Source organism: Crocodylus siamensis, chromosome 4, assembly GCF_052110815.1.
Source record: "Crocodylus siamensis isolate JL-2025a chromosome 4, ASM5211081v1, whole genome shotgun sequence".
NCBI classification, from domain to species: Eukaryota; Metazoa; Chordata; order Crocodylia; family Crocodylidae; genus Crocodylus; species Crocodylus siamensis.
The window spans coordinates 125884196-125912140 of NC_143398.1; the positions used below are offsets into that span (position 1 = coordinate 125884196).

At 44.4% G+C, this 27945-nt stretch overlaps 1 protein-coding gene and 1 long non-coding RNA gene across 7 annotated transcripts in view; both read left to right on the forward strand.

The window, feature by feature from the left end:
• The first annotated feature begins 218 nt into the window (after positions 1-218).
• On the forward strand, positions 219-19208 carry LOC149866456 (uncharacterized). Of its 3 annotated transcripts, none has more exons than XR_016441885.1 (4): positions 227-1138; positions 10564-10645; positions 16032-16120; positions 17157-19208. It is a non-coding gene; the product is annotated as an uncharacterized LOC149866456 (long non-coding RNA). The 3 variants fall into 3 exon arrangements; XR_016441886.1 differs by having other exon boundaries at positions 228-1138; positions 10567-10645; XR_016441887.1 differs by having other exon boundaries at positions 219-1138; positions 10567-10645; positions 12754-19208.
• Positions 19209-24680: 5472 nt separating this feature from the next.
• STK38L (serine/threonine kinase 38 like) overlaps positions 24681-27945 on the forward strand; it is a 95571-nt gene continuing 92306 nt past the window's right edge. For all 4 annotated transcript variants that reach the window (XM_090043699.1, XM_090043698.1, XM_090043697.1 and 1 more), the window contains exon 1: positions 24681-24979. The gene's annotated coding sequence lies outside the window, so the exon portion shown is untranslated. The remainder of the gene's footprint in view (positions 24980-27945) is intronic.

The window sequence follows — 27945 nt, forward strand, 5'->3', positions numbered from 1 at the left end:
CAACCACATCCTTAGCCTTCACTACCTCTGTGAGCTGACCCAAGAATTCCTGGTCAAGCTCTTCTCCCTGGTTGGGAGGTCTGTAGTAGACTCCCACCATTAAGTCTCTTTCCCCTCGACTGCCTTGTACTCTAACCCAAAGCACTTCAGAGTGCCCCTCCCCTGACTCCTTGCTAATTGACGAGGGTGTGTATTCCTCCTTAATATAGAGTGCCACGCCCCCACCTCTCTTTCCTATCCTGTCCCTCCTGTACAGCCTATAGCCCTTGACATTTACCGCTCGATCATGCGTTGAGTCCCACCACGTTTCCGTAATCCCCACTATGTCCAGGCTGGTGTCAGCCAGCAGGAGGGTGAGTTCCTCCTGCTTGTTACCCATACTATGAGCATTTGTGTAGAGGCATTTGAGGCCTCCTGTGGATGTGTGTCCTGACCCCCTAGTCCCAGCGTTACCCTGGCCCCTATCTCTTACCTGTTTATTCGCTTCGCTCGTTGGTCTGGGCTGGGCTGTAGTTGTGGTTGCTGTTTGGTCTGGCAGTCTGATGTTTCCTCCGCCCTCATCTTCCCCTTCCCCCAGTGAGCCTAGTTTAAAGCCCGCCAGAGGAGGTCCGCCAACCTAGAAGAGAACACGCGCTTACCTTTAGGGGAAAGGTGGAGCCCATCCCATCCCAGCATGTCTCTCGTCATGATGTGCCGGTCATGGCTGAGGAAGCCAAAGCCCTCCTTGAAGCACCATTCCTGTAGCCGCCAGTTGGTCTCCCCGATGCACATTTCATGCCATCTGCCTTGTCCACTCACTGGCAGGGTAGAAGAGAAAACCACCTGTGCGCCCATCTCCTTCAGCATGCACCCCAGAGCGTGGTAGTCCTCCATCAGGCAATCAGGGCTCCTACTGGCCGCATCATTAGTGCCCACATGGACTAGGACCATAGGGTAATAATCGGTGGGCTGGATTACAGTTTGGAGCATCCCTTTCATGTTCTGAATCCTCGCTGCAGGTAGGCAGTATACCTTGCGTGCCAAGGGGTCCCGGCGACAGATGGGGCCCTCCGTACCTCTCAGGATGGAGTCACCATGATGATCACGCGACGCTTCTTCCTCCTGGCCTTCTTGCCTCCTCCAGCTTGCACGGGACACGGTGAGCGTGGAGTTGCCTCCTCCTCGGTTTTGTCCTCTCCTTCCTCCTCCTCTTGGGCTGCCAGGGCTTCATACCTGTTCTCCAGCCGGACTGGAGGAACTGGTGCTGCCATGTTTCAAGCAGCCCTGGCACAGGAGGTGACCATCTACCACTTAGCAGTGGAGGGCTCATCTAGAGGTGCATCCTCCTTGGTCATACAACCCTGCAGGGAAAGAAAATATCTGTCAATTTCCTTCTCTGCCTCTCCGATTCCCCTCAGCCTGCTAACCTCCTCCTGGAGCTCCCTCACCTGCGCCTCCAGGGCCCTAAGGCAGGCGCCTGCAGGACAGGTGTGGGGGTCCCCAGTCCCTGCCCCCCCAGGCCTTGCTGGGCAGCTCCCACAGGCCAGGGGGTTAGGGGACGCCAGCCCCCCCGTGGGCTCCGTCTGGGTGGAGGCCTCAGACAAGCCCCGGGAAGGCCGTGCCCCCCAGGCAGGGGCCCTGGCAGCACTCCGTGTTGACACCATCGTAGGAGTTGCTGAGTTTCTAGCTGAGTTTGGGTCCTCTGCTCCACGCTAACAGGAGTCACCCTCTGGGCCCCTCCTGCTCCCCCTCCGGCATGAACGCCGGTGCAAACGCCAGCGCGCTCTTACAGCACGCATCTGTTTGCGCGCTCTGTTCGTGCGGCTCCCTACCAGCTCAGCTAAGAGGGATCTGGGGGGCTTTCCGGCTCAGCTGCATTGGTCCCTCTGCCCCACTTACCTTAGGGGGATAAGCTGCTGCTGCCTCCGCACCTACTCCGTTCGCTTCTGCTGCTCTCGCCTCCACTCCAGGTCAGGTAAGGGGGCACACGTGTGTGTAAGACACACATGTGCCTGTGTCCTTCCTCTCCCCACTGCTCCTAGCTCCCGAGTGCCGGAAGCTACGTCAAACTGTGGCTTTGTTTTCCTACCCTTGTTTTCCTGTTTTGGTTAGGGATATTCTTTAGCAAGTAAACCCTTTCTCAACCTTTTACTGAGCTGGTGGGGATGTGAAGAATCTTTAAAAAGACAGCATACCTTTTGTGACCACTACTTCTAGAAAGGGGTCCAGATAAAATGTGTTGGAATTAAGCTAAGAGGAATTTGACAACTTCTTTTGACTATCACAGGGAAATAAAAAGTTCTAGAATAGAAATCAGCAAAGGAAAATGTAGACTAAAACTAAGAAATAATTTTTGATAGGTATATTAGAAGTAGAAACATCTCTAATGGGAAGACAAAAGTCCTATAGATTGTGTCATTTTGAATCAGATTGGATAAAGTGGTAGAAAGTAACTTCTGAAGGAAAAATCCCTTATTGATAAGATGATCTAAGGGAAGGTACAAGATACCTATTCCCCTGAGCACTACCCGGAGTAACTAGGAATAACAGCCACAAGTTGATGGAAAGTAGGTTCAGGCTAGACATCAGGAGGCACTACTTCACAGTCAGGGTGGCTAGGATATGGAACAAAGTTCCAAGGGAAGTGATGCTCGCTCCTACCTTGGGGTCTGCAAAAGGAGGCTATATAATCACCTAGCTGGGGTCATTCAATCCCAGCATTCATTTCTGCCCATGGCAGGGGGGCAGATTTGATGATCTGCTTAGGTCCCTTCTGACCCTATCAACTATGAAACTAAGATAGTTTTAAAAGGGTTTTCCATCTCTGACTTCTTTGCAATGGTTATTATAGTCTTAGACAAATAACCTGTTGTTATGGTACCTCAGAAATGTGTCCCCAAGAGTTTTGCACAACTGTGTGGTGGCTGCATTAGCTATATACTATTCATACTAGGTTGGCAAGGTGGTAATAAAATGATTCTAAATTAGCTTCAACAAAAATTGGACACGGGAGAAAATCTGGCCGATTGTTCAGGAACATAGCTATAATCCAGATACTTAGTATTTGTATAGTGCTTTTATCTTCAAAATGCCTTCCAAATATTACCAAACTAATCCTCTTAATGTCCCTGTAAGTAGCAGACAATTATTATTATTATTCCTAATTGAATTATATACTTTAGATATGGAAAAAGCCTAATCTCAAGACTTCTTCTGGAGCACCAGTCTGGCTGGAAAATAATGGAACTTCTACTACAAAAACTAATGACATGCTCTAGAATAATTTATTGGTGCTGTAGCAGTCACAAATATCTGTCTCAGGCCAACAATTCAAAATTTGGGATTTCTAAAATCAGAGTCTTAGGCCAGTTCTCAGTTCAATTTTTAAAAGATATTATTTTCTCTTTAATGTCTTTGTTCCATCTATGGCTGTAACCCTGTTCTTTTGTTTGGTTCAGTTGGCTCACAAAATGCAGCTTCTTAACTTTTTCCTAGGACAGGCTATGCAACTTGACTCTGGTCATATCATAATCAATGGTGGAATCAAGAATAGTATCAGATAGTTTTGACTTCTAGTTCCCTGAGATAACCACTTTACAGCACTGCCCCTTCAGAGTTAATGAGAGCCTGTCATTTTTTTTTCAGTTTTCCTTTTCTTTTGTTTAGAATATAATAAGTTCTTATGTTAGCTCCTTTTCTCTAAGACTCATGGCTTCATCATTTCAAACAGAGATGAGATTGAACAAAAACAATGGCTCTGAATTACCTTGAACTTTAGGGATATTTAAGCCCATCTGCACTTTGCAACTCAGATACCTTTGTAGGTTTGATGAGTACTGTTGATAAGTACTGTTGGCAAGTTACCAAGATTTCACCTTGTGGAGATGACCAGAGATAGATGAATAATGAATAATGTGAGTCCTCAGCTGCAGGGAACAGTATAATGCTATACACATTGTCAAGGAAAACCCCTTACTTTGCAGGGTGATGCATTTACTCTTTTGGAGAAACCATGAGAACAGGAAAATAGGTTTTATTTCAAACCATACCAAGAAAGCACAGCTGAACAACTTACAAATGACCAAATGATCTCCAGTCCCTGTGCAAATCAATTTTGCTGGAGTCTTGCATTTCAAGTTATCTGAGCAGACATTGGTAGGATTAACCAAAACCGTGTCCACAATGTGATTTTCCTAAAATATGTACAGTACTTTCCCACAGAGAGCCGAGTTACTCTGCTAGACTGAACACCAGTGACAGTTCCCAAGTTTGGCAAGAAGCCCCTGAACAAGATCAAATATTTAACTCTATGTGCCCATTTTAAGACTACTGAATATGTCAAACAGTCCTCAGAGGCCACTTGATTTAAATGCATGTTGAGGGATCTAGTGCATGAGTTTTCCAGCTGGGATTGAAACCATCCTTCTTTGTTTTATGGCTAGATGGGAGATAGGCAGTGACATGTGACAGTAGGGTCCTGAAATATTTTTAGTGAAATAACATAGGGTTCTGCCATGAAAAGAATGAGCTCCACTGATTGTGTTTAGACTGACTGTCAGGATTCCTGGGTTCTCTTCTATGTTCTGCCTCCAGTTTACTGTGGGGTCAAGTTATACGTCACAATGTGAGTTTGAGATTTGCAAAGCCACTGTTTTCACTCACTTCAGCAGGAGGTTATAGCACCTCCCATGACTCAGGCCCCATACCTCTTGCTGTATGTTATCTCATCTTCAAAATGAGTATAAAATAATCCTCACCAGATCTACCCTCTTAGAGGTAGGTATAGAGAGGAAGAAAAGAGCCCTTATAAAAGGGTGGCCCTTATAAAAGGGTTCCCTCTTCCAGCTTGTCCTGTCCAGAGTTCCAAGAGGAATTCTGCACAAGTTAGCTACCAGGGCTCCCTGGCAGAGTGAAATTGTGCCTCATGGTGGTAATCTCAGTAAATTCCTTTACCCCATTTCCTGTTTAGCAGGACCAAGTGTGAGGACAGGGTTCTCCTGCCCCCTGAATGCTTCAAGAACCAATCTACACTTCACAGCCAGATAAATAGGTGTACATTAGTTTTCCAACAGGTGGGGCAAAATCTTGAGGCAACTTTTCTCCCCCACATTGAGTCAGAGGCAAACCAGCTGGCCTATGCCCTAGACAGCAGCAGTTGCAGACATAGTGACAGGGCCTAGGTTGGCTGTGGCAGCAGCTGTCATTCTTATACCCCCTTTAAGTCCTGGCATTTGACTGTGTTGCATTCTGTCTGAGGGGGGTTTCTTGCCTTGGTGGAGCACACAAAGCAACTGCAAGTGTGCCCTGAAAGCAAGCCTTTGGCATGCAGCAGTCCAGGACAATTCCCCCCATAACTAAGCCCTTGAAATGGTCCATCACTTGGTTTGCTGTTCAGATCTCATGATTAATTTAAGTGACCTGTTCCATCAATTCATTTTTTTCAACAAGTTTCTTGCATCAATTTTCCTTTAACTGTGCCTAGTGCCATGGTTGCTCCTGGGCCATTCACTCCCACTCTATCCATTTTTTAAGGAGTAATCACCCTGCCTCTAACACCCACAAGGAGGAAAAATAATTGTCTTACAGTCCCATCAGTGTTGTTTTATCTTCAGATCTGAAGGCCTGAAGACACAGAGCCAAATAAGTGGGTATTATTTCATAGATTTCATAGACTTTAGGGCTGGAAGGGACCTCAGAAGATCATAGAGTCCAGCCCCCCACCTGAAGGGCAGGAAGTCAGCTGGGGTCATAGGATCCTAGCAAGATAAGCATCCAATTTACTCCTGAAGGTGTTCAATGTAGGTGCCTGAACCACCTCCGATGGCAGGCTGTTCCAGACCTTGGGGGCTCGGACAGTAAAGAAATTCTTCCTTATGTCCAGCCTGAAATGGTCTTGCAGTAGTTTATAACCGTTTGACCTCATTATCCCTTGGGGCGCTCTGGTGAACAAACGTTCCCCCAGATCCTGGTGGTCACCCCTGATAAACTTATAGGTGGCCATCAGATCACCCCTGAGCTTGCACTTTTCCAGGCTAAAGAGCCCCATGGCTCTCTCAGCCTGTCGTCGTAAGGTCTGTTTACCTGACCTCTGATCATGTGCGTGGCTCTTCTTTGGACTCTCTCAAGCTTCTCCATAGAATCACAGAATCAATGAGTCAGAAGGGACCTAGACAGATCATCTACTCCGACCCCCTGCCATGGGCAGGAAGGAGCACTGGGAGTGGCAGGGTTCATAAGACCCCAGCCAGTTGCCTATCCAGTCTCCTCTTGAAGATTTCCAGGGAAGGTGAGAGCACCACCTCTCTGGGAAGCCTATTCCAGGCTCTGGCCACCCTTCCAGTGAAGTAGTTCTTCCTAATATCTAACCTAAACCTATCCTCCCTCAGCTTGTGACCATTTTTCCTGGTGACTCCAAGGGGGGCCCTGATGAACAGACTTTCCCCAAGTCCCTGCTGGTGGCCCTGATAAGGTTGTAGGCAGCCACAAGATCCCCCCTCAGTCTCCTCTTGTGGAGACTGAAGAGATTCAGGTCCCCCAGCGTCTCCTTATAGGGCTGACCATGGAGGCCCCCAACCATACGAGTGGCCCTCCTCTGGACCCTCTCCAGGTTCTCCATGTCCTTCTTGAAGTGCAGCGCCCAGAACTGGACACAGTACTCCAGCTGCGGCCTGACCAGCGCTGCATAGAGGGGGAGCAAGACCTCTCTGGACCTGTTAGTGATGCCCCTGTTGATGCATGACATGGTGCGGTTGGCTCTGCCTATTGCTTCATCACATTGGCGACTCATATTCATCCTGGAATCAGTCCTGACTCCAAGATCCCTCTCTGCCTCTGTGCTGCTGAGAGGGTCAGCCCCTAACCTATAACCATAATTCTAGTTCCCTCTCCCCAGGTGCAGCACCCTGCACTTGTCCTTGTTGAACCGCATCCTGTTCAGGTACGCCCACTTCTCTAACCTATCCAGGTCTGCCTGGATGCGGTCCCTGCCTGCCGGTGTATTCACTTTACCCCACAGCTTGGTGTCATCAGCAAACTTGAACAGGGTGCTCTCCACACCCTTGTCCAGGTCGCTAATGAAGATGTTGAACAGCACCGGCCCAAGGACCGAGCCCTGGGGGACTCTGCTGCCCACACCCTCCCAGGTCGACATCGACCCGTCCAGCACCACCCTCTGGGTGTGCCCCTGGAGCCAGTTTGCCACCCATGTGACCATACATTCGTCAGTGCTGCAGTCAATGCTCCACATCCTTTTTGAATTGTGGAGCCCAAAACTGGACGCAGTACTCCAGCTGCGGCCTCACCAACGCCGAGTACAAGGCGAGAATGATGCCTCAGGATTTGCTTGAGAAGCATCTATGGATGCAAGCCAGAGTTTTGGTCACTTTACTAGCTGCAGCATCGCATTGCAGGCTCATGTTCATCTTGTGGTCAATGATGATCCCCAAGTCTCTTTCTTTCGTAGTGCTAGCCAGCGTAGCACTGCAGAGCCTATATGGATGCTGCAGGTTTTTCCTCCCAAGGTGGAGAACCTTGCATTTTTTGGTGTTAAACACCATCAGGTTCTCATCTGCCCATTTGCTGAGCCTGTCCAGGTCAGCCTGGATTGCCCTCCTGTCTTCTGGTGTGGAAGCTTTGCCCCAAAGTTTGGTGTTATCGGTGAACTTGGCCAGTCTGCTTCTGACTCCAGTGCCCACATCATTAATGAAGATGTTGAACAATATGGGTCCAAGGACAGAGCCTTGGGAGACCCTACTGGTCACAGGGCACTGTGACGATTGACTTCTGTCAATTACCACCCTCTGGGTCCAACCACGGAGCCAATTTCCCAGCCAGCGGATCGTGGTGGACCCAAGGCCACAATTGGCCAGTTTTGCCAAGAGGTGATCATGGGATACCAGACTGAAGGCTTTTTTGAAGTCAAGATATATGACATCAATCTCTTCTCCCTTGTCCAGGTGATAGGTCACCTGGTCATAGAAGGAAATAAGATTGGTCAAACAAGACCTACCCACAACAACCCCATGCTGGCTATCCCTCAGGATGCTGGCATTGGCCAGTGGCCTCTTTAATAAACTTTTCTAAGATTTTCCCTGAGATAGAAGTCAGGCTGATGGGCCTATAGTTAGCTGGATCCACTTCCCTCCCTTTCTTGAAGATAAGCACCACGCTGGCCTTCTTCTAGTCTTCGGGCACTACATCAGAGCGCCAGGAGTTCTGAAAGATCCATGCCAGAGGATGGGCTATGAAGCTCGCCAGCTCCTTGAGTACCCTGGGGTGTAGATTGTCAAGGCCGGCTGACTTGAAGGTGTCTAGCTTCTCAAGGTGTTCCTTCACGAGGTCAGCATTGATGGAGGGCAGGGGATCTTCCTCACCTGGACAGCCCTGTCCCGTGGTGGGCACGGATGTCCCATGGGACTGATGAAAGACCGATGCAGAGTACCCATTTAATAGGTTGGCTTTTTCCTGGTTGTTAGTCTCATCTGGTTCAGCAGGGGTCCAATGTTGGCTTTGCTTTTCCTCTGGCTCCCCACATATCTCAAAAAGGACTTTTTTTTGTCCTTGATGCTCAAAGCTAGTTAGAGTTCAGTTGCAGCCTTGGCGTTCCTGGTTTGCTCCCTGCAGGACTGGACCAGTGCAGAATATTCCTCCTTGGAGGTGAATCCCATCCTCCATCCTTTGTAGGCCTTTCTTTTTAGCCGCAGGAGGTCTGCTAGATCCCTGGAGAGCCAGGGGGGCTGCTGTGCCCACCTGCTGCCTTTCCTCCAAGATGGAATAGACTTAGCTTGTGCATTGAGGATTGCTCCCTTGAGGAGCAACCACTCTTCCTGGACTCCCCTCCCTCTGGGGTCATGGTCCTTTAGGGCCTCACTGACAAGCTTCCTGAGCTTGTCAAAGTCAGCTTTCCTGAAGTCAAGGACTTCCATGTTGCTGACTGACTTGCCAGCTTTACGGCGGATGGTGAAGGTGATCAGCTCGTGGTCGCTGTCATCCAGCTTCCCATCGATCACTAGGTCACTGATTAGGTCATCCCCAGTAGCCAGTACCAGGTTGAGCAGCACTTTACCTCTTGTTGGCCCATAGACTTATTGAGACAGGTAAAGGTCATCCACAGACAATAGGAAGCTTTGCGACCGTTCAGATTTTGCTGAATTAGAATGGGGGGTTAATGCGGAGGCAATGGTTTATAGCAGGGCTATCCAACTGGCAGGTTATGAGTGCTTGGCATGCAGTCTGTGAGCCCTGGCAACAGTCTTTCTCACTGCTGCATGGCTGGTCAGGGCCCAGGGGTCTGCATGTCACCTGTGCAGCCCATCCAGTGAGGGGGCCATGTGCTACCAGAAGGGATGAAGAGCTAAGTGCCACCAGCACATCCAGTCTGGTAGGGGGATCACATGCCACTAGAGAGCAGCGCTGGACTGAGTGTTGCCAGGGGAATCTGTGTGATAGGAGGGATTCCTGGGTGCCACACCCACAGCTTGTGGCCCATGCAGTGGGCCACACACTGATGCTGCATGCAGCCACTGGTCATAAAATTGGACAGCCCTGATTTATGTAATCTCTTTGCTAAGAGAAATGAATCTCACTCCCTTACTGCCCAGCAAGGGTGTTGTCAAGCTATTTTTTTTAGTCACATGTATTGCTATAGTTCAGTACTATAGGCTCTTGAAGAGACTTTTCTGTTGGACTCATGTTGACAACCATACAATTTGACTATTTTGTTTCCCTCTTAACCTCTCTGTGTTTTGGAGTTTAAGCTTCTCTAGCCAGGGATTATTCAGTATTTGGTGGGTGCTCTGAATTTCCTAAGTCAAAATTTCAACCTAACTTAGCAATTCAGTAGGTTACAGTGGGTTGGGCATGCTAGTTTCTGTAGCCAACAACACGCAAAGGAGTGACAGGTAGCAACTGGGTCAACTGGAACAGTTCAGAGTGGGCTTTAACTTGCAGCTCTGGAACCATCGTGAGATGGCTTAACCACTCTGCTACCAGACTTTATGGACAATACCTTAAATAAAATAATTATTTAATCCAGTTCATATTTTGCATCCTCCTTAAATGTGAGAGAAGTAATAAGCACCTGGTCACGGTCATTGAGTGTGGTATTGACTCAATTAGGTACTGTTACATAAGATGTCCAGATTTAATCCTGTTTTTCTTCTCTTTTTTACTTTCCCCAAAACCTTGCATTGTGGCTGAAAACTTCTCAGTCTGGTCTCAGCCCAAAGAGCTGAAGTCTGAGGTCCTAAGGAAATGTGAAGGACATAATTTTTTGAATTATAGATTGTTATTTTACACTGGTCCTCTTTATTTTTTTTAAGACAGTAGGCTACCCACACTGAGAATCCAAGGTAATGACCCCTGGTGAAAATAAAATGCTTTGATTCAAGCCAAGACAGCTTATGTTTATTCACATTGAGACATACTGTGCTATATGGAGGACATTTGTACTTATGAAAGGGTGTTGTAAATTTGTTTCTCAGCTGACACATGGACAGCTGTGTGTCCAATGTGATTTTTTAGTTTTTTAATATTGTGTGCTGTGTAACATGGCAACAGCAGCTAACTGATTTTGTACCCTACCAGCAGGGTTCTGCATGAGGATGTCCATGCCTATAAGCACTCATGACCTGGAGGCCAGCATGGTAGGAAGAACTTCCAGAAACAGGTAAGTTAGAGCAGTAAGTGGATAATTTCTTCACCTAATTGGTCTTGTTCACAAAGAAATTAGGTTTCTCTGATTATTCAAGCCATCATTAATTGTTTTGTCCTGCATTTTGGACACAAAGCTGAAAAGAAATTCTGTTAACGTTAAATGAATCTTGGCCTAAGGACAGGAACATTCTTACATAATCAGCTTTGCTTTCATTATACAATATTTTTAAGTTAAGATCTCTGCCAACTATTTCCATGTTTTTGTTATTTTAACTCCCTGTAATTTCCAATACGCTTGTTGCAGAGCACTTAGGTGCCCTTCTCCTTTAAAGGGCTGAAACTGCTAGGGAGAGGGCCCTAGCAGTGAGTTGGGAGCCCCAGCTGTTGGTTACTAGGGCAGCCAGAATGAGTTAGTTGGCCCACACCTGCCAGCGCTCAGCTGACCAGAAGGGGCAGGGCCTGGCTCATATATAAACCCCAGGGTGGAGGCCAGGAAGGTAGTTCCCTGCCAGAAGTCAAGGGGGAAGGAGCTCTCCCAGAGGAAGCAAAGGGGAGAGGCCTGACTGCAAGTGTAGCTTCTGATACCGTTGAGGGACAGAGCATGCCCCATGTGGCTCAAATTATGTTATAGCTGGGCGGCTTGAGTTATGTTATAGCCTTGATGCTAATTTCTGTTTATAACACGGGTGGTTTGGGTGAGGCTATTTGGGGAAGGAGGCGCCCTCATTGGGGACCCACTCCAGCGTGGGGACCCTGGTGCCAGAGAGGGTGCAGCATTTGGGGTGCACAGATCCTGGTGTCAGAGAGGGTGTGGCATTCAGGGTGCACAGACCCCAGCACCAGTGAGGCACAGTGACAGGGCTGCGGAGAGCCCAGAGAGAGAGGACAAGGGGGGCCAATTACAGCAAAGCCTAGACAGGACAATATTGGTAACATCTGCGAGGTTTGGGGCGTGGTAAAGGGATGGTTGAAGCCATGTATATAGTCCTGGGACACCTATTTTGAAATGGGACCCATGGGGTTCAGGGAAATGCATCAAGACTGTGTCCAACAGAACGTGAAGGCAGCCTCTCTGTATTACAAAAATACATCAAGACATGGCAGGAAAGAACAGAGTGTGCCCATTGGGCTGAATTGGCACGGACAAGGGGCCTTAGGGGTAACACTGCCATCCTTAGGGACTCCGTCCTGTGACAACCCTATTAGAACAAAGTTTGAAATTCAGATTGTTCTTCTTTCTAACTCTATCCTTTTGGGCAAAAGACTTAGCATCATTTTCTTTTTAAAATGTAATTGCTCATATTTTTAATTAAAATCACTGTCGTTAGAACATATATAAACCAACACATAAGACATGTACCAAGACTCTTCTTCTCCCATGATTAATAAGAATAATTTCAAAGAATAGGTGCAACTTATTTTAGTGGGAAAACTTGTTTACTAAAACCACTTGATGATAAGCAGTAATTTGTAAATAACAAATCCGTCTTCAGTATGACCTTAGTGAAGCTGCAAGACATATATATGAGCAGAAAATGTCACTCTTTCTTCATTATACATTTTATTTAAAAAAATAAATAAATCCAGGACAGAAAGGGAAAGTCAATTAGAAAAGTGTCCATTGACTTCAATAGTGTAAGATTGAACCTTAATTATGAAGAGACAGAAGAGCTAATGTTAGTAGTGTTGTTTTATACAAGCTGTATTAGCTGGGTACGACTTAACATATTACCTGAAAAGGTCTTACTTTGAAAGTAATGAATAGTGTCGGATTGAATTCGAATCGCATATAGACAAGTGGGTTAATCTTTTTGTATTGCTGCATTAAAATTGAACCACTTCTCTTAACATGTTTCTTAAAATGCCTTACTCTGGTGGTAATGAATTCTATCACCTGAATTTCTTGATGATCCCTTAACCACATTTATGGAAGGTTTTTATTTGGGTCCCCAGATTATTATATATGCTATTATTAATTCACTTCTTTCTAGGGTTTTGTTAGTTTAAATGGACTGTGTCTAGAATGTTTAAAAAAAAAAAAAGAAGTGTCTTAGGAAATCAGACCGAGAATGCTTTGCACTTTGTTGCATCTTTGAGCCTACAGCTTTAACTCCTTAACAGCTCCTGAAACATCCAGGTGATGGCCTATTTAATTAACCACATCCTCAGACAACAAGTGTTTGGAGGTCCCACCTTTAAGAAAATTGGGTTCTGGAGGAAAGGTTCCCAAGAAAAGAGAAGGCAGAGTCACATGTGATTTATTTATATTCCAATGAAGATATGTTTGCTGCTCTTATTTCTGGTGTTTGTCTTGTCCTCACTGATGTCAGCACAGGCATAGGGATATTAATTATTATAGCATGTTAATTACTGCTTCTTGTTAGAGCTATGTGAAGCTTTGGGTACTGACTCAATTTGGAGGAGATTTGGGCCGATTCAGCAGATGAATCTCTGAATCTGAATCGAATTGGGAGACCAGTAAAGAGGCCTGAATCAATTCCAAGCCTCTGAATCAATTCAGAAAAGATTTGCAGAAAGATTTGGAGATTCTGCGATTCAGGCAGTCCCCACTTGCCACTGCAGGGAGCTGGACCCAGGCTCCATGCTGGTAAGTTAGGGGTGGGGGGTTGCTGAAGGAGGGAGTAGGGGATGGGGAGGTGGAGGGACACCCACCAGACCCCATCCCCTGCCTGCTCCTCCAGCCTTCCTGAGCACCCACTGACCCCTGCCTGCTCTTCCAGGCTGGATCCACCATTTTGCCCACTTCATAGATTTATAGAGTTAGGAGGGACCTCAGCGGGAGAGTCACCAACCCTGGGGTCATGTGATCCCAGCCAGGTGCCTGTCCAGTCTCTTCTTGAAGACCCTCAAGGATGGGGCGAGCATCACCTCCCTTGGGAGCCCATTACAGATTGGTCTCCCAAGGGAGGTGGTGCTTGCCCCATTCTTGGGGTTATATGTGCACATGTGCATAGTAGAGGAGCCAGTGATAACACCCCTTCTTGGGATGGCCCAGCACTTCCCATTGTAACAACCTGTGCTCTATTGAACATTTAGCCAAATTTTAACCATTTGGGTTGAAATTTTACATTAGTAGTGTGTGCCTCTGGGTGGAGATCTTGCAAAATTTCAACCAAAACAGCGGGTACTGAAAGTGAAGCTAAGGAAAAAACACAAGGTCGTTTCAGAAAGTAATGACAATTTTGAAATATAATGATTATGTGCAATGAGTAGGGGGGGAAAAAAAAAGCAGTGAGGAACAGTGATGGTGGAATTATTGAACACATCCATTACTTAAGACTACACAGAGAAGTGACGTAGTCCTGTAGAGATCATTGTACGCAAAATTGTTTTATTTTAATTATTGTTGTTACTTTCTGAAACATTCTTATACATTGTTCTGCCCTTGTTATAAAATTCTTAGGGCCTTTCCAAGACTTGGAGCAGGGACTTAAATTTGGCAGGCACAGTGTCTTTTGTGTTGGGAATGTGCCTTTTGCTATCCCTGTCAGAATTTGTCCAAAACTGACCACATCATAAGCCTTTGGGGAAAAAAAAAGTTTGCATGCGAGCAAGTACAGACTTCTTAGGCTTCAGCAACTGAAATTGCTGGATATTCCATCTTCACTGAGCATGCCTGAAGTTTTCACTGCTCCTGCATGTGGTCATACCCACAGACCATCACAAGGACCTAGCTGGACTTTCCCAGTAATGGGTGCTTTGGACCAGTGTAGGGCAGGCACTGGATCTGAAAGCAAGGGGCATGTCCATCCCATGATCTCTATATTTGCACCCTGTTGGAAGCATGGAAGAGAAGCTGCCCTATTTGAACATGGAAAAAAAGCTGGACTGGGAAGAAGGGAAAGGCATAGACTGGGACAGAGATCCTGGCGAGCACATTTGCAACTGAAGCAGAAGGAGCAAGAGTAGAACAGGCAGGGCATGTAGGCTAGGAGTGGATGCAGGGGGATGAGTAGTACTTGATAGGGATGTTAGAACTTAGCAAGTCTAACGGAGGAAAACCAGGACTATCTGGATCAGAAATTGGAGATTGAGGAGGTACAGTGGAGTGGGAAAGACATGAGAGTGGCTTCAGGGTACAAACAGAAGACCCAGGTCATTGAAAAGAAAGAAGGACAAGTTCCACTGTTAAGTAACAGTGTCCTGCCCCTGCATATTCTCACAGTGGACGTATCAACTCCTGCCCAAAGGGAATAGAGTTGAGAAGGCATAAGGAGAGGAATTTGAGGAGAAACAGCATTTAAATGAAGACCTGCAAATCTGACCATCTCTTTGAATTTATATATTGTTTTATATAAAACTCCATGCTTATAGTTGTTTTTGGGAAGCCCTTTCAATCTGACAATTTGAACCTGCTTCCTAGGCTACAGTCACTTAACAAATACAAACAACAGCTTAGTGCAGGTCTGTTTACAATTGTCTTTTGTCATTCTTCTCTTTTGTTTACTGGGCAACAGGGGAAAAAACCTCACAAAAAGTAGCTTTATCAGGTTTTAATGTTCCCTATGTATCAAGGTGAAAAGTTTCAGAGGTCCTCACATCTGTCATAAATTAGTAAAGTTATGGAGAAAAGCAGGTTGTGTACATAACAAGAAATGGAAGAGAGAAGAAGAAAAAAAAAAAAGTGTAGAAGGATGGACCAGGCAAGGTAAGTAAATTATTTTTTGTTCATTTAAAATATGTGCCAAAGCAGGTAGGAGAATCTCACTCCTTTGATCTCATTCCTTGAGGACTCCTGGCATAGTAGGGATGACTAGTGGAGGGGCCTGAACACCCAATACTGAGGGGGAAGAAAAAAAAAAAGAGATAGAAAGGAGAACAGGGGTTTTCATCCTCTTCTCAGTCACCCTGATAGAGGGCTAAAAAGAATGAAACTAACTCTTCCAGATATCCTTATGAGGGATCCTCAAATAGCATCTGTGATTGTTTTTGCGGTTCTAGACTTTTCACAGCTTCTGTTTCTGAGGATCAAAATCCCAAAGTGGGAAGAAAGAAACTAGTAAAAATTGTTAGGTGTGATCATACTTCTGACACTTGGGAACTGTAAACTCTTAATTGAAACTTTTAGAAGCCATAATCAAGGAAATCTTAGCTGCTGATACCAGCAGCCAGAGATCTGATCTCTCCACTTTCATGTTAGCTGAGCAAATGAAACAAGTTTCATAAATTGCTTTTAAGCTTCCTTACTTGTTTGTATTCACTATCTCAGAGAAAGAATGTAGGTATAAGGAAACTTATAAAGTATAGTTTCTATATCAAACATACTTTCTTTACAAAGAAATGGCTAAATGTTTGCATTCCATTAGAATGACAGGTCTCTTGGTGTCAAGAGACCTGATTTCTTGGAGAAGTTTTTTTTGTGTTTGTTTTTTTTAAAGCACTTTCTGCTGTGATGTTCTCCTAATTTTGAGTGTGCCATTATACTGCCAGAGTGGAAAAGACAGTCCGGATTCTTCAATAGCATCAGGTCAGTAAATACCTATACAGACTTGCTGGGAGAGTCTGAAGGAGTACAGGGTTCAGATGGCAGGAATGGGGCCACATGTATATTGATTGTAGCACATGGAAAATTTTCAAGCAACTACTAGCTCAACTGTGAACAATTTTATAAGTATTAATGTAAAAGTATGGATACTTCCACTATATATAGCACTTTCCCACTGCTTTAAACTGTGAATCTGGAAAAAAAAATTCCCCACAAGTCTTTCTGCTTTGGAAAGTTGTTTGTTTCTATGGTCCTTAAAGGCAGGGCTGTCTTTTGATTAACTGTTGTACTTTGAATCATATTCTGTTGTACAAGAAATCTTTTTGGACAAACTAGTTCTCTTAGAAGATGAGGAAATGCAAATGATCAAATTGGGGAGTTATGCATGTTACTGCAGGCAGAAATATCGACTGCCCCCCTTGGGAAGCGGGCTGTCACCTGAAATACGTAAAATTTTCCACATGTCCATCATCTTAGCCAGCAAAAATAAAAGATGCCTATGACTGCAGAGGAAGAAAATTCTATACCCTTTGGAGAGACTCAAGTTTACTTCAACACCTCCAGCTTTATTACAACCCTGCTGGCAGTTTATTGCCATTTTTCCCTGTGCCTGACATTGTTTAAAAGAAAAGAGGATCTGATATTTATAGAAAGGTTGAGAGTGAGGGTGGAGTTCTGCATATTTGGTGTTTGTCACTGTTTTAAGAGACATTTCACACAGCAGGCTTACTCTGTTTTCATCCATGCACTGTGAGCTATAGCTTGGGGTTTGTAAGTGGGAAATCTCAAGAGGAATTTGAGCTAATATAGGAAAATTTGCACTATATAATGTTTTTACTACATAAAGTTTGCACAGAAACACTGTAGTTATAGGCAAACAAGGAGCACTCAAGAAGAATCTGTGACAGTAAATGGAAACCATGAGACCCTCCAATGGTACATAGTAGAGCTCAGGCTATATATTTTTTTAGATCTTCAGCTTGTGTTTATTAGATGCTGTTTTTTTTTTTTTTTTCAGGCTGTTGCCAATTAATCCATTTTTAAAAATTTGAAGATACAAGCTCATAATAAAACTGAAATGGAAGAGAATTGGTTTTCCACTCTCAGCTCTTTCCTCATTAGTAGTCTATGTTGCATCAAACTTAAAGTTTGTAATTATTTTGTTAGCTTATAATCACTTTTTCCTTCTTCCCTGCAAATGAATATTATGGTTAGATCAATGTAGTTCAGCATGTGGTTGTGGTAGATTAAAAGTTAAAAGGCTAGTTATATAAGTGATGTTGTCATTTGCCTTGAGTTGGGGGGAGAAAAGGACTTTACCATAAGGCACATGGGAGAAATGAAAACAAAACAATTTACAGGTTTCACATTAGAAAGAAACCTTAAACTGATTCCTAATTGAATCTCTGTAGCCAGGGGCTGAACTGAGGAAATGAGTTTCATGCTTTCAAGCACCGACCCCAACATTCTTGATGTACCAAAACAACATTACTTACAGTTGATTGTGTGCGTCTTCACTGTAATAGTGCTCTCTGCTTTCCTCCAGAGAAAGAAAAAAATGTTTTGACCTCCAAAAACATCAGTTGACCTGTGTCCCATTTCTACTGTGAACTGAAATAGTTGTTAACACCCAATTCTGAAGCCTAGAGATGATTATTTAAAAATTTCATAGGTGAATTGGAGAAATTTAAACTTCTCTCTTAGTTGGCATTTCAGATTGTGTGCAGACTCAGGAAAGTGATGCTGCATCAGATTAGAGAGTGGTGAGAATTTACAAATATTAGTGCTAGAAACGTTTCTTTTTCAAATAATCCTTTGGATCTGGAGCACAAGATTGTAGCTTGCAAAAGGTATTAGTTAATACAACTACTATGAACCAATCCAGTTTGACACCCTGCATGTAAACAAGAATTGGAAGGGACAAGAGTGAGGCTGACACTCTTCAAAAAGTGGGTGGTGTTGGTTTGTAAAAAGTTATATTGAGGACAGCTGGCAATGTGCCAGCTAACTCCCTCCCATTCAGTGTTTCCTAATAACAGGGTTCCTATGGAGACTTTTTGAATTGAGTTCAAGCTACAATTCTTAACAGCATTAGTGTAAGTATAATTAGCTTTTTATTGGGATGAATATTTCTGGGTGCAAATGAAATTGCTGGTATAGATGAATAAACTCCATGTGCCAATTGTGGTGAAACTGGACCTGTGTACATATGAAGGGCAGAAAGAGAATATTGTCTCCCCCTATAAAAAGCTGTATGAATTAAGAACATTGGCTGTCCACCCTGTAACTGTTTTATTTTTTTTCTTCTGTATAACTGCCGCGTGGCACACTCGCATTTATGTAACCTTGAAGTCTTAACTATTAAGCTAAATGAGCGCTTCGTATTTTTCTCTGTTGGCATTAAGCTACACATGCGCATTTTGTAGATTTTATTTCTTATCTAGAAATGTTATTTTTGCAGAAATGAAACTTGTGTAAAAAGTCTGCCTAGCAATTACTATGTAAAAGAAACTATCCTATCCCTGTATGCTCAGTTTATATCATAGTTAGTGTCACAGAGGCAGTCCAACCAACATCTATAAAGAGGCAAAGAAACAGAAAACAGCAGAGACGACAACCGGAAAACTCTATAGGCCCGATCACCCTATAGACCGGTCCTCAGCCTCTCCGTCTGGGCGTACCCCAGCGAAGACAAAGGCCTCGAAAATCCAACAACTAACAACGATTCACCGTGTTACAGTTTTGTACCGTATATCCCACTCATGAGCTGTTGACCAGTTCTGGGACTACGGAGCCGGCAGCTGCACCTACCTTTGGACTAGCTCCACTGTTGGAACGCAAGGGCTAGCTCTGGAACCCCGTGAACCAACAGACCCCCTTTGTATCCAGCATGCTGTAACTGACGAAACATCGGAGACTCCGCTCCTCGACTGCCTCTCATCGTAGCTTAGACAGCATATCTACGCTCGCTATACTTGTATTTACTGCAGCTTCATTCCAACCGGCCTCCCCTCCTATTCATAAGAGGGTGAGGCCAGGTGAGTGAATAAAATCTTTTTGTTTTATCCTATATCTACTCTGTAATAACTTCTATTACTAACATCCCATCTAAATGAGCCGTTGACCAGTTCTGGGACTATGGAGCTGGCAGCCGCACCTAGCTTTGGACTAGTTCCACTGTTGGAGAGCAAGGGCTGGCTCTGGAACCTCGTGAACCAACGGACACCCTATAAATTAAGAAACATTAACAGCTTACTCTAAGTCGTCTACTTGTGCCAACTCGGCGAACCTTGAGGGCGACTATAAAGGTACCTCCAATCCCGCCCCACAAGCTGCACACTCACACAGCTCCGCAAAGCCCGCAGCTCCCCTAAGCGGTGCCGGAACCGCTAGCCCGGCATTCCGCCACACACCCAAAGTTCACCAGGCAGCATAGTTCATCTTCTACCATACAATCACCAAATAAAACACAGAAAACAATGACAAATGGCAGAAGTCCAAACTTTAGGGGGGCACTGGAATGCTGAATGATCAGTAGTTAATAGTTCTGGATTAACTACTGATCTGAGTTAGATTGTCTTTCAAATGTATCTTAACAACTAGATAGGCACCTTTTTAATATTTTGAATATCTGTTATCACTCTTAAAAAGTATATGTAATGCTCAAATTAGGATGTTAGATAAAAATGTATTTTAAAAAATGGTGTTTTTCCTAGTAGTAGGGCTTGATAATGCCAATGGTTGAGTGAGTAACTTTTGAAGTCCTATAGAAGTTACTGGAACTCCTCATTTCAGTAGTAACCCTTTTACTTAAGTTTCTGCAAGGATAGATTCAAAGTATGCCGTAGCTCAGGGGTAGGCAACATTTTTTGGCCAGAGTGCCGAAAAAAACACAATGTCTACCTTGGAAGGTGCCCGCATGGCAGAAAAACAAAATGAGGGCAAGGGGTTACATGGCAGGACGCACTGGATATTAGTATATTTAATAATCATAAATTGTTGCCTTTGTTGTGTGGTCCTTTTTTTGTTAAGCATGTTGCTATGAGAGAGAGGCACCACAACCCCACCCCCGCTGTCCGCTCTGAGGTGCGCGTGCAGTCATCACCAGCATGGAGCTGATGCTGGGGCTGTGGAGCCCAGTGCAGCTGACAGCTTACCCTCTGCATGCTGCAGCTGCCCAGAGCCCAGGCTGGCTACAAACAGCTGTGCTGGGCTCCAGGACCCAGACATCAGCTCTGTGCCAGCAGTGGGGGAGAGACTGGGGTTGCGCTACCTCAGGCCCCTCCCTCACCATCTGCTCAGAGGCACGCATGCACCTGCCAGTATGGAGCTGATGCCAGAGCCTGGAGCAGCTGTTTGCAGCCTCAAGGCTGCAGCCAGCCCTGGCTTTGGGTAGCTGCTGCTAAGCACGGAGCCCAGGGTGCTTGCAGCCTCCCACCCACCTACTGGGAGCAGCCCGGGCTCCATGGCTGGCAGCAGCTACCCAGAGCCAGGGCTGGTGGTGGCATGCCAAGCAAAATGGCCTCATGTGCCATGCTGACCCATGCCTTAGTAACTCACAACTGAAAGGAAAAGCTGAGTTTGAGGTATTCATTCCCTTTTGTGCATGTGCACACTGTAACATGGAAAGTTAAATTTTCTTTTGTACCCCATTTCAAAATAGTGCATTCACCATTAACTAAGTAGTGATCATGTAGCTAAAGATCAATGCTATTTTCTGGAGTTGTGGACTAGTGAGAATGTTGTTACAGTATACTAAATGGAATAAAATGGATTATAGCATCTTTCCTGGATATCTGCATATTACAAATATTAAAAATTGACAGATACTCTAAGCATGTCAGGAGATCAGGAAATCAAGATATACTTTGGATTAGAATAGCATCAAAAGTAGCTAAAAAATCATAATGAGACACTGGAAAAACTGAACAAATCTCTGCATAATTGACATAACTCTTGTGCTGCAAAGGATTATCTTACATTTATAGGATGGGTTATTTTGAAGAAATACAGGCTTTCAATTCACTTGTTCAATTAGAGGTAAAGCAAAATCATTACAGGAAAAGAGTTTGATTGAAACATTTTAGAAGAAAAGTGTAATAACCATATGGGGCATTGGGTTGCTTTCTTGTTTAATTAATTTTGGTATGTACTGTGTATAAATTCTCACAAGCATAAACTCTGAAGCTTGTAGATGATTTTAAGTGAATATGCGAGATAATTAGATATTTATAAATAGTATATAGTACTTTTTTACTTAGACCATTAATGAGAGAGAGAGAGAAAATAATTATATTTTATATGTTACAGTAATGCAGTTACTACTAATACTTCACTGGTGAGGTACAAAAGCATTTCTGTTGGGCTTCCCATAAAGTTTAGTAAACTAATTTCTGCCAATAAGCTGCTACAGCACTTTGGCTCTGATCCAGCAATTGGGATCTACCCACACAAAGTCAGTTTCAGAAGTAGGATGTGACAGGGGGCTATCCCCAGGCCTGTCCAATGTTGGTCTGACCCTCTGTTTCTGAGCTAACCACCCACCTTTTACCTGTCACTCATTGATGGAACAATAATTATGATGTTCCTCAGGTGGGAGGCTGCCCATTTCCTACCCTGACACCAGGGGTCGCTATCCACCACTCCAAACCTTCCCTCCACGGTGGCCCATGCCTCACAGATGGTATGTAGAGACTATCACTTCTGATTTGGCTTTGATCTCGCTGCAGCCGTGTCTCTGTGCCCTCTCCAATGCTAGGGCTCTACAACATAGTATGTCCCCTGAGGCCTCCTCCTTCTCAATAGTCTCAGTCCAGTCCACCAGCTAAAACAACAACATAAATATGAGCCCCTGGGCTATAACAATACAAGCCACACTCTGCTTCTTTAAAATCCCAAACTGCTCCTTGAGTATTAAGTGCCTCCTGGCCCTGGGTACCTTGTAGACTCCTGAGCCTCCTTAGCCCTGTAAACAGTTTATCCAGCAGCCACAGCATTCCTGGGTAGATCTTCCCTGCAGGAGCTTCTTCCCCTAGCAGCTTGCTAGAGAACTCATTCCTGCCAGCCTCAGCCCTGGGATTTATATGTGCACAGAGCCCTATCTCCTTCATGTGTGGTTGGGCATGTAAATGTATTTAAGATCCCAGTTCCATAAATGAGAACTGGTGCATGGTCTATGAAGTCTAGCCACATAGTTAAATTCACAGGATCAGGGCCCAAATTATAAATTGGTGCCTATTAATTCATGGTAAACATACAAAGACTCAAGCCAATTGTTAAATTCCACTGAATCTCCTAAAGCTTTTGAAGATGCTTTGGAGGAAGTCTGCACTTAAGCCAAATAACACTGCCCTCTTTAGTGTGATTGAAGAGACATGTAATTTTTACATGGAGGGCTCAATAACCTGAGAATTTAAATTAAAACCCCTATGTAACAGGGAACCCTATCTCTAAATTGGGGGCTTAATCCTCTAACATAGATGCATACTAATAGTTTTATTGCCATTAATTACAGAAGCAACTGTAGGCCTCAGCTAAGATCATGATCAGGGCTAACAGTTTTTTAGAGGTATGGACCTATGCCACTAAAAATAGTAGGGCTAAATAAAGCAAGTCTGGCATTGTAATGGGAAGCTCAATAGCATAATTTTTTGAAGGAGGAACAAATAAGAGAATTACTTTTTTTTCTCTGTGACTCAAAGTGATATTGGAAGCAGGGCTTTATCATTTAAAATACCTTTTTTAATAAAAAAATGTAAATCCCACAAATTTATGAATACTTCTTATTCTATTTTTGGATTAGCAAATAATGTATCATTTGCCTAAAATAGGAAAAGGTTGCTTGAATTTAACTAGTGTTAATAGTCAGAGGGATACTCAACACGGGCCTATTAGCAATTTTTTTTTGTTTTTAAATAAAAGGCCCCACACAAACCACAACACTTGGTAATTTTCCACTGGTAAAACAACCTTTCAGTGTTTTTCATTTGCTGTGCTGCAAGAACAGCAACAGGGGTGAGTCAGGAATTGTAACATCATGCTGGGAGCATTAATTTTGTCTTAATTGTCACAGCCAGTCTCCATCAGTTTTTAGGCTGGCCCTCCTAGTGCCCCCAGTGTAATGGTATTAGAGGAGCTTAGCAGCTGAGGCACAAGGAGGAACTTGCCTAACTACCAAGGACAGCTAGTCACAGTAGATAGACTCAGCACGTATGACCCAGGCTGTTCTGTCTCCCCTCCCTCCTCTTTCTCTGTATTAGCTGCGAAGACCTAAAAATCTTTCCCCCAGGTTGGTAAAGCACTGCTGTCACAGATCTGCCCCAGGGGAATGTTATATAGACTTTTGCTAATGCTGAACTATTCTATTTGCATTTTCACAGACCTGCATTTTGCATATTGGCTTCTGTTCTACCCAGGAGACCCCCCGCCAAACACCAACAGACTTTCCCTATGCTTGAAGACAGGGATTTGTACCTGAAAGCTTGCAAAAAATTATTTTTCCAACTATTTAGTTGGTTTAATAAAAGATATCACTTCTACCCAAAGAACCTTGTCTAGTCAGGTCTCTGGCACTATAGTGTTGTTCCAATGGCCCTCAACCTTGTTAGCCTAAAGGCACCCCCAGAAAGACTTGAAGCACCTTTGGGAAAATGCCGGCTCTTGGTTTTCACTGTTTTTTAACTATGGACAATAATAAAAAAAGAGCAGTTCTTCTGCTGCAAAGACCTCAGAAAGCCCACAAATGGGCAGGAGGTTTTTCTTGAGGCTACAGAGTCCTATTTGAAGCCTCTGGGTGGGTCCTGCGGCTTGGGGGTCACGTGCATTTACATCACATTAAATATACTGCACATTAATGCTGTGTGGGGTCTGATTTTAGGCTGAAGTTAGTCCCAAATAAGACCACACACACAGTGCAACTGTGCAGTAAGGCATCTACACATGCGTTACTGTGCAGTACCTAACTGGGCATAAATTTGACACCTGCATTATGGAGGTGTAAAATTTACATTCAAACTAGTTGGTGTACATTGCCATAGTTACTGTGCAATATGGGCATGCATGTGTAGACACCCACTTGTACTGCGTAGTAACTTAGGTTACTGTGCACTAAATGTGCATGTGTAGACGTGCCCAGGCTTGCACACCTAACAGTGCCCAGACTGCCAGCCCTGACAGGATCCCAAGTTGCTGTCCGGGAGCCAGGAGAGCGAGAATAGCACTCTTCTGCCTGGGCCCTTGGGGCTGCTGTTACCATCAGTCACCCACATTCAAACCCTTCTTGTCAAGCGCAACTCAGCCCAGGCAGTCCCAGGCTGCAGCGGGCGACCCAGCACTCGGCAGAGGTACAGGCCCAGACTGGATCAACGAGGACCAAAAAGCCCAACGTCTGCACCGCGCGGGGGCACTAAAAAGGAGACCAGTCTGGCGTGAGAGGGCGGAGCCAGGGTCACCGGCTGGTGTGCGTCATGAGCAGCTCCGCCCCCCGTGCCGCCTGCAGCCAATCAGCAGCTCGCGCCACGCTCTCGCGAGAGCCGGGCGTAAACAGTCCGCCAGGCGCGCGCCGCCTCTCCCTCCCTCCCTGTGGTCGGGCGGTGGACGGTGTGCGGGGTGGGGGTAGGCGGCAGCTACTGGCGGCGGGGGTGAGGTGAGTGTATCCCCCTACTCCCTTCAGCTGCCGGGGAAGGGGTGCGGTGCTGCCGCCCGTGGCGGCTCGAAGCACCTGTCGCCCCCGCCCGCCTGCCCTTCCCCCTCCTCCGACGCGGGCTGCGGGCGGGCAAGTTCCTCCACGAGCGGGCGCCGCGGGATCCGTGGACCAGGCGCTTCCTTCCCAAAAAGAGCCCGGTAGGTAACGGAGAGAACTTCTCTTCTTTTCGGGGGAACAGATCTCTCTGTCGGTCGGCTCCCCTTCTGCTGCTGGCATCTTCTCCCAGGAAGGAGAGGCTGAAACGCATATGGAAACGGGCGGGTCGCTGGGCTTCTCTGGATAGGCTGGAAATGGCTCGAATGGCAATGCAGGTGCCTGCTGGAGAGTCCTGTCCAGGCTCCCAGTGCTGCAGTGCCCACCTGAGCAGGAAGCCCTCTTTGGCTGGCTTAGCCCAAGCCTGCCCATAGTTAAAGTTCAAGACCCTTTTCTTGATGTGTTTGTTCCCATGGTTGGGGTAGTATTGAGATCAGGTGCTTTTGTTAATTGGCTTCTTGCTCATTAATAGAGGGTGTAATTTTGAACGGATCCATGATGCGTGATCTGCTGTATGTGGCTTTCTCCTGGTGTCTCATTGCAGTGTTGGCTGTAAACTGCATTGATGGGGGTAGAACCCATGGAGAAATGGGCCTGATGCCAGTGACTTAATGCTTTACACAAATTCACCAAAGTTTGGGGCTGGAAGGGACCTCATGAGATCATTAGGTCCAGCCCCCTGCTCCGGGCAGGAAAGATTGCTGGGGTCAAATCACCCCAGCAAGGAGTTGTGCCTAGCTGATGAAGCAGGTCTCTGAACAGACAGAAAACTTATAACTGGTTTTCTCTCTTCAGTCCATGGAATTGCAAGTAGTTAAACAGTGTCAGGTTTTGTTTTAATCAGTCACAAAAATTGTTAAGTATTTTAGTGATTTTTCTCTAAGCAACAATGAACTCTGGCCTGGATACTTGTGTTTGAGAAATTTTATTGCACCCTGTGCAATTAAAATGATTTAGTTTTATTTTGTGCTACTTGTGGTCCCGATTTCCTGAAGTTATCTTGAATTAAGAAAAAATGACTTTCTTTCATTCTGCAGCCTTCCCTCTTGTATTGCGCCTTGTTGTGTTGAGGGTTCACTTGAAGTCTTTTTTACTTGGTAGTTTAAAGCAAAATCTCTAAAAACAAACTTTGAATAGCATTTCTGTTTCAGGAAAACATTAGTTGATATGGGAAACAAATATTTAGGGCAGAGGTGTGGTATTTTTTCTTTTGTGTCCTGATCCAGATGGAACTGAAGTTAGTGGAAAAAAGCTCCTGTTAATTTTCAGTGGCTGTTTGCGGTTGACTGATGTGCTTAAAATGCAATACGAGTGTGCAGTTTAGACCCCAGTATCCATTGTGAGCCCTTAGCTAATGTCTGAAGACCTGATCTTGTGCTTTCTAGAGCTAGTGATTGCATGGTATTTGAGATAATAGAGTATATAACTTCTTGGGTGTGTGAAATTTGATCTGTCTGACAAATGGAATTTATCCAGCAGGGAAGATTTGGGTTTGGTTTAGGATTGTTTTGTTTTTATTTTTAACTGTCCCTAAGTTGTTGGGGTTTTTTTGTTTTTTGGACCATATTTGTCTTGATAATGGACATGCTTTATTCTCTCAAATGTAGGGAGATCAAGTGTGACACTGTTTGACAAACTTCTGAAATTATTCCAACTATATACAGAATAAGCATGTAAATGACAATACAGAGACTTGTTTCTGACTATATTCAACCGCACAGGGAGCGAGCTGATGTGTATTGTTTGGTTTCAGCCCCTCAGAAGAGGCTTTGTCTATATTAGAGTAATTGCAGTTGACATGAGCAATTTTGTGTGCAAGAGTCTATTTAAGTAGGGAATGAGGGAAGATCTTTTTAATGTACAGCCAGAATTGGAACAGAGTTGTCATCACCAGTAGTAATTGCATTACTGTAACACATAGAATTAGGGAGTTTGGTATGTAATTTAAAAAAGAAGCTTAAGTTTTCAAGATGTACTGTGGACTGAGTAGGTACATCCCTATCAACAATGACCTTAGATGAGCTAAAATAAGGGTGAGGGTAATAAAATCTCATGTTTCAGCATATAAGGTGAATATCAGGGAAGTATATTTTCTTAATAACCAGCGCTTGTTCATTTTGACAAGGTGAATTTTATTTGGGATAAGAGATTTTTTTTTGCCTTCCTGTGAAGGATTAGATGTTAGTCATAGCTACAGACAGGATACCAGATCAAGCTATCACTGTAGCTTTTCAGAGTAACTTCTGGCATTCCTAGTGTTGCCTACATCTGCATGAGGAAACAAACGAACATTTTTCTCCCAGAATAACAGTAGGGAAAAAAGGGCAGAAAAATGAACAGCGAGCACTTACTTTCTCTCTTGTAAACATTTGGAAAAATTTAGGAAACATTATAATTGGGGATTGCAGTATTTTATATTATATAAGAAATGTAGTCATTCCCTAAGGCTCATTTTGAGAGACTAATATCCTAAATGAACTTAAAAAGTAATAATTGTTGAAGAAATATCAGTCCTTATATTTTAACAGTCTGCTTGCATGTATTGAAGCTATGTGCTAACTTGACACTTAGTTTTCTAATTTCTCAGTAGATTTGATACCAGAAATTTCTGTCATAAATTTAGGATAGAATCTGCAGATGTATGCTTAGGTGGTTCCTAATTCTAATGCAAATGATTAACACATGGAATGCAAGTTTGAATAAAGCATATAATAATGAACGTGGATTTTTAAGGTAATGAATTCACTTTATAAAACTGCGTTGTAAGGTTTTGTTCTGACCTTCAAAAAATCTGTTTGTTTTTATTTTGAGTTAATAGTAGAAGAGTTCACTTGATAATGTGATCACACGTATTTAATCAGGTTTTAGGATGGCAAAAATGCTCTTTATTAAAGAGTTAGTACAGTATGAAATAATAGGTAGTATTGAAAAAGTGAGCCAGTATAGCTCAGTAAGTTCAGTATAATATGGACTAAAGTGGAAATACTTCAAGAAATTCCACAATTGGGCAGAACTGTATAAAATAAAACTTCACCTTTCACTGTATCACAAATTGTTAGATCAGACTCTC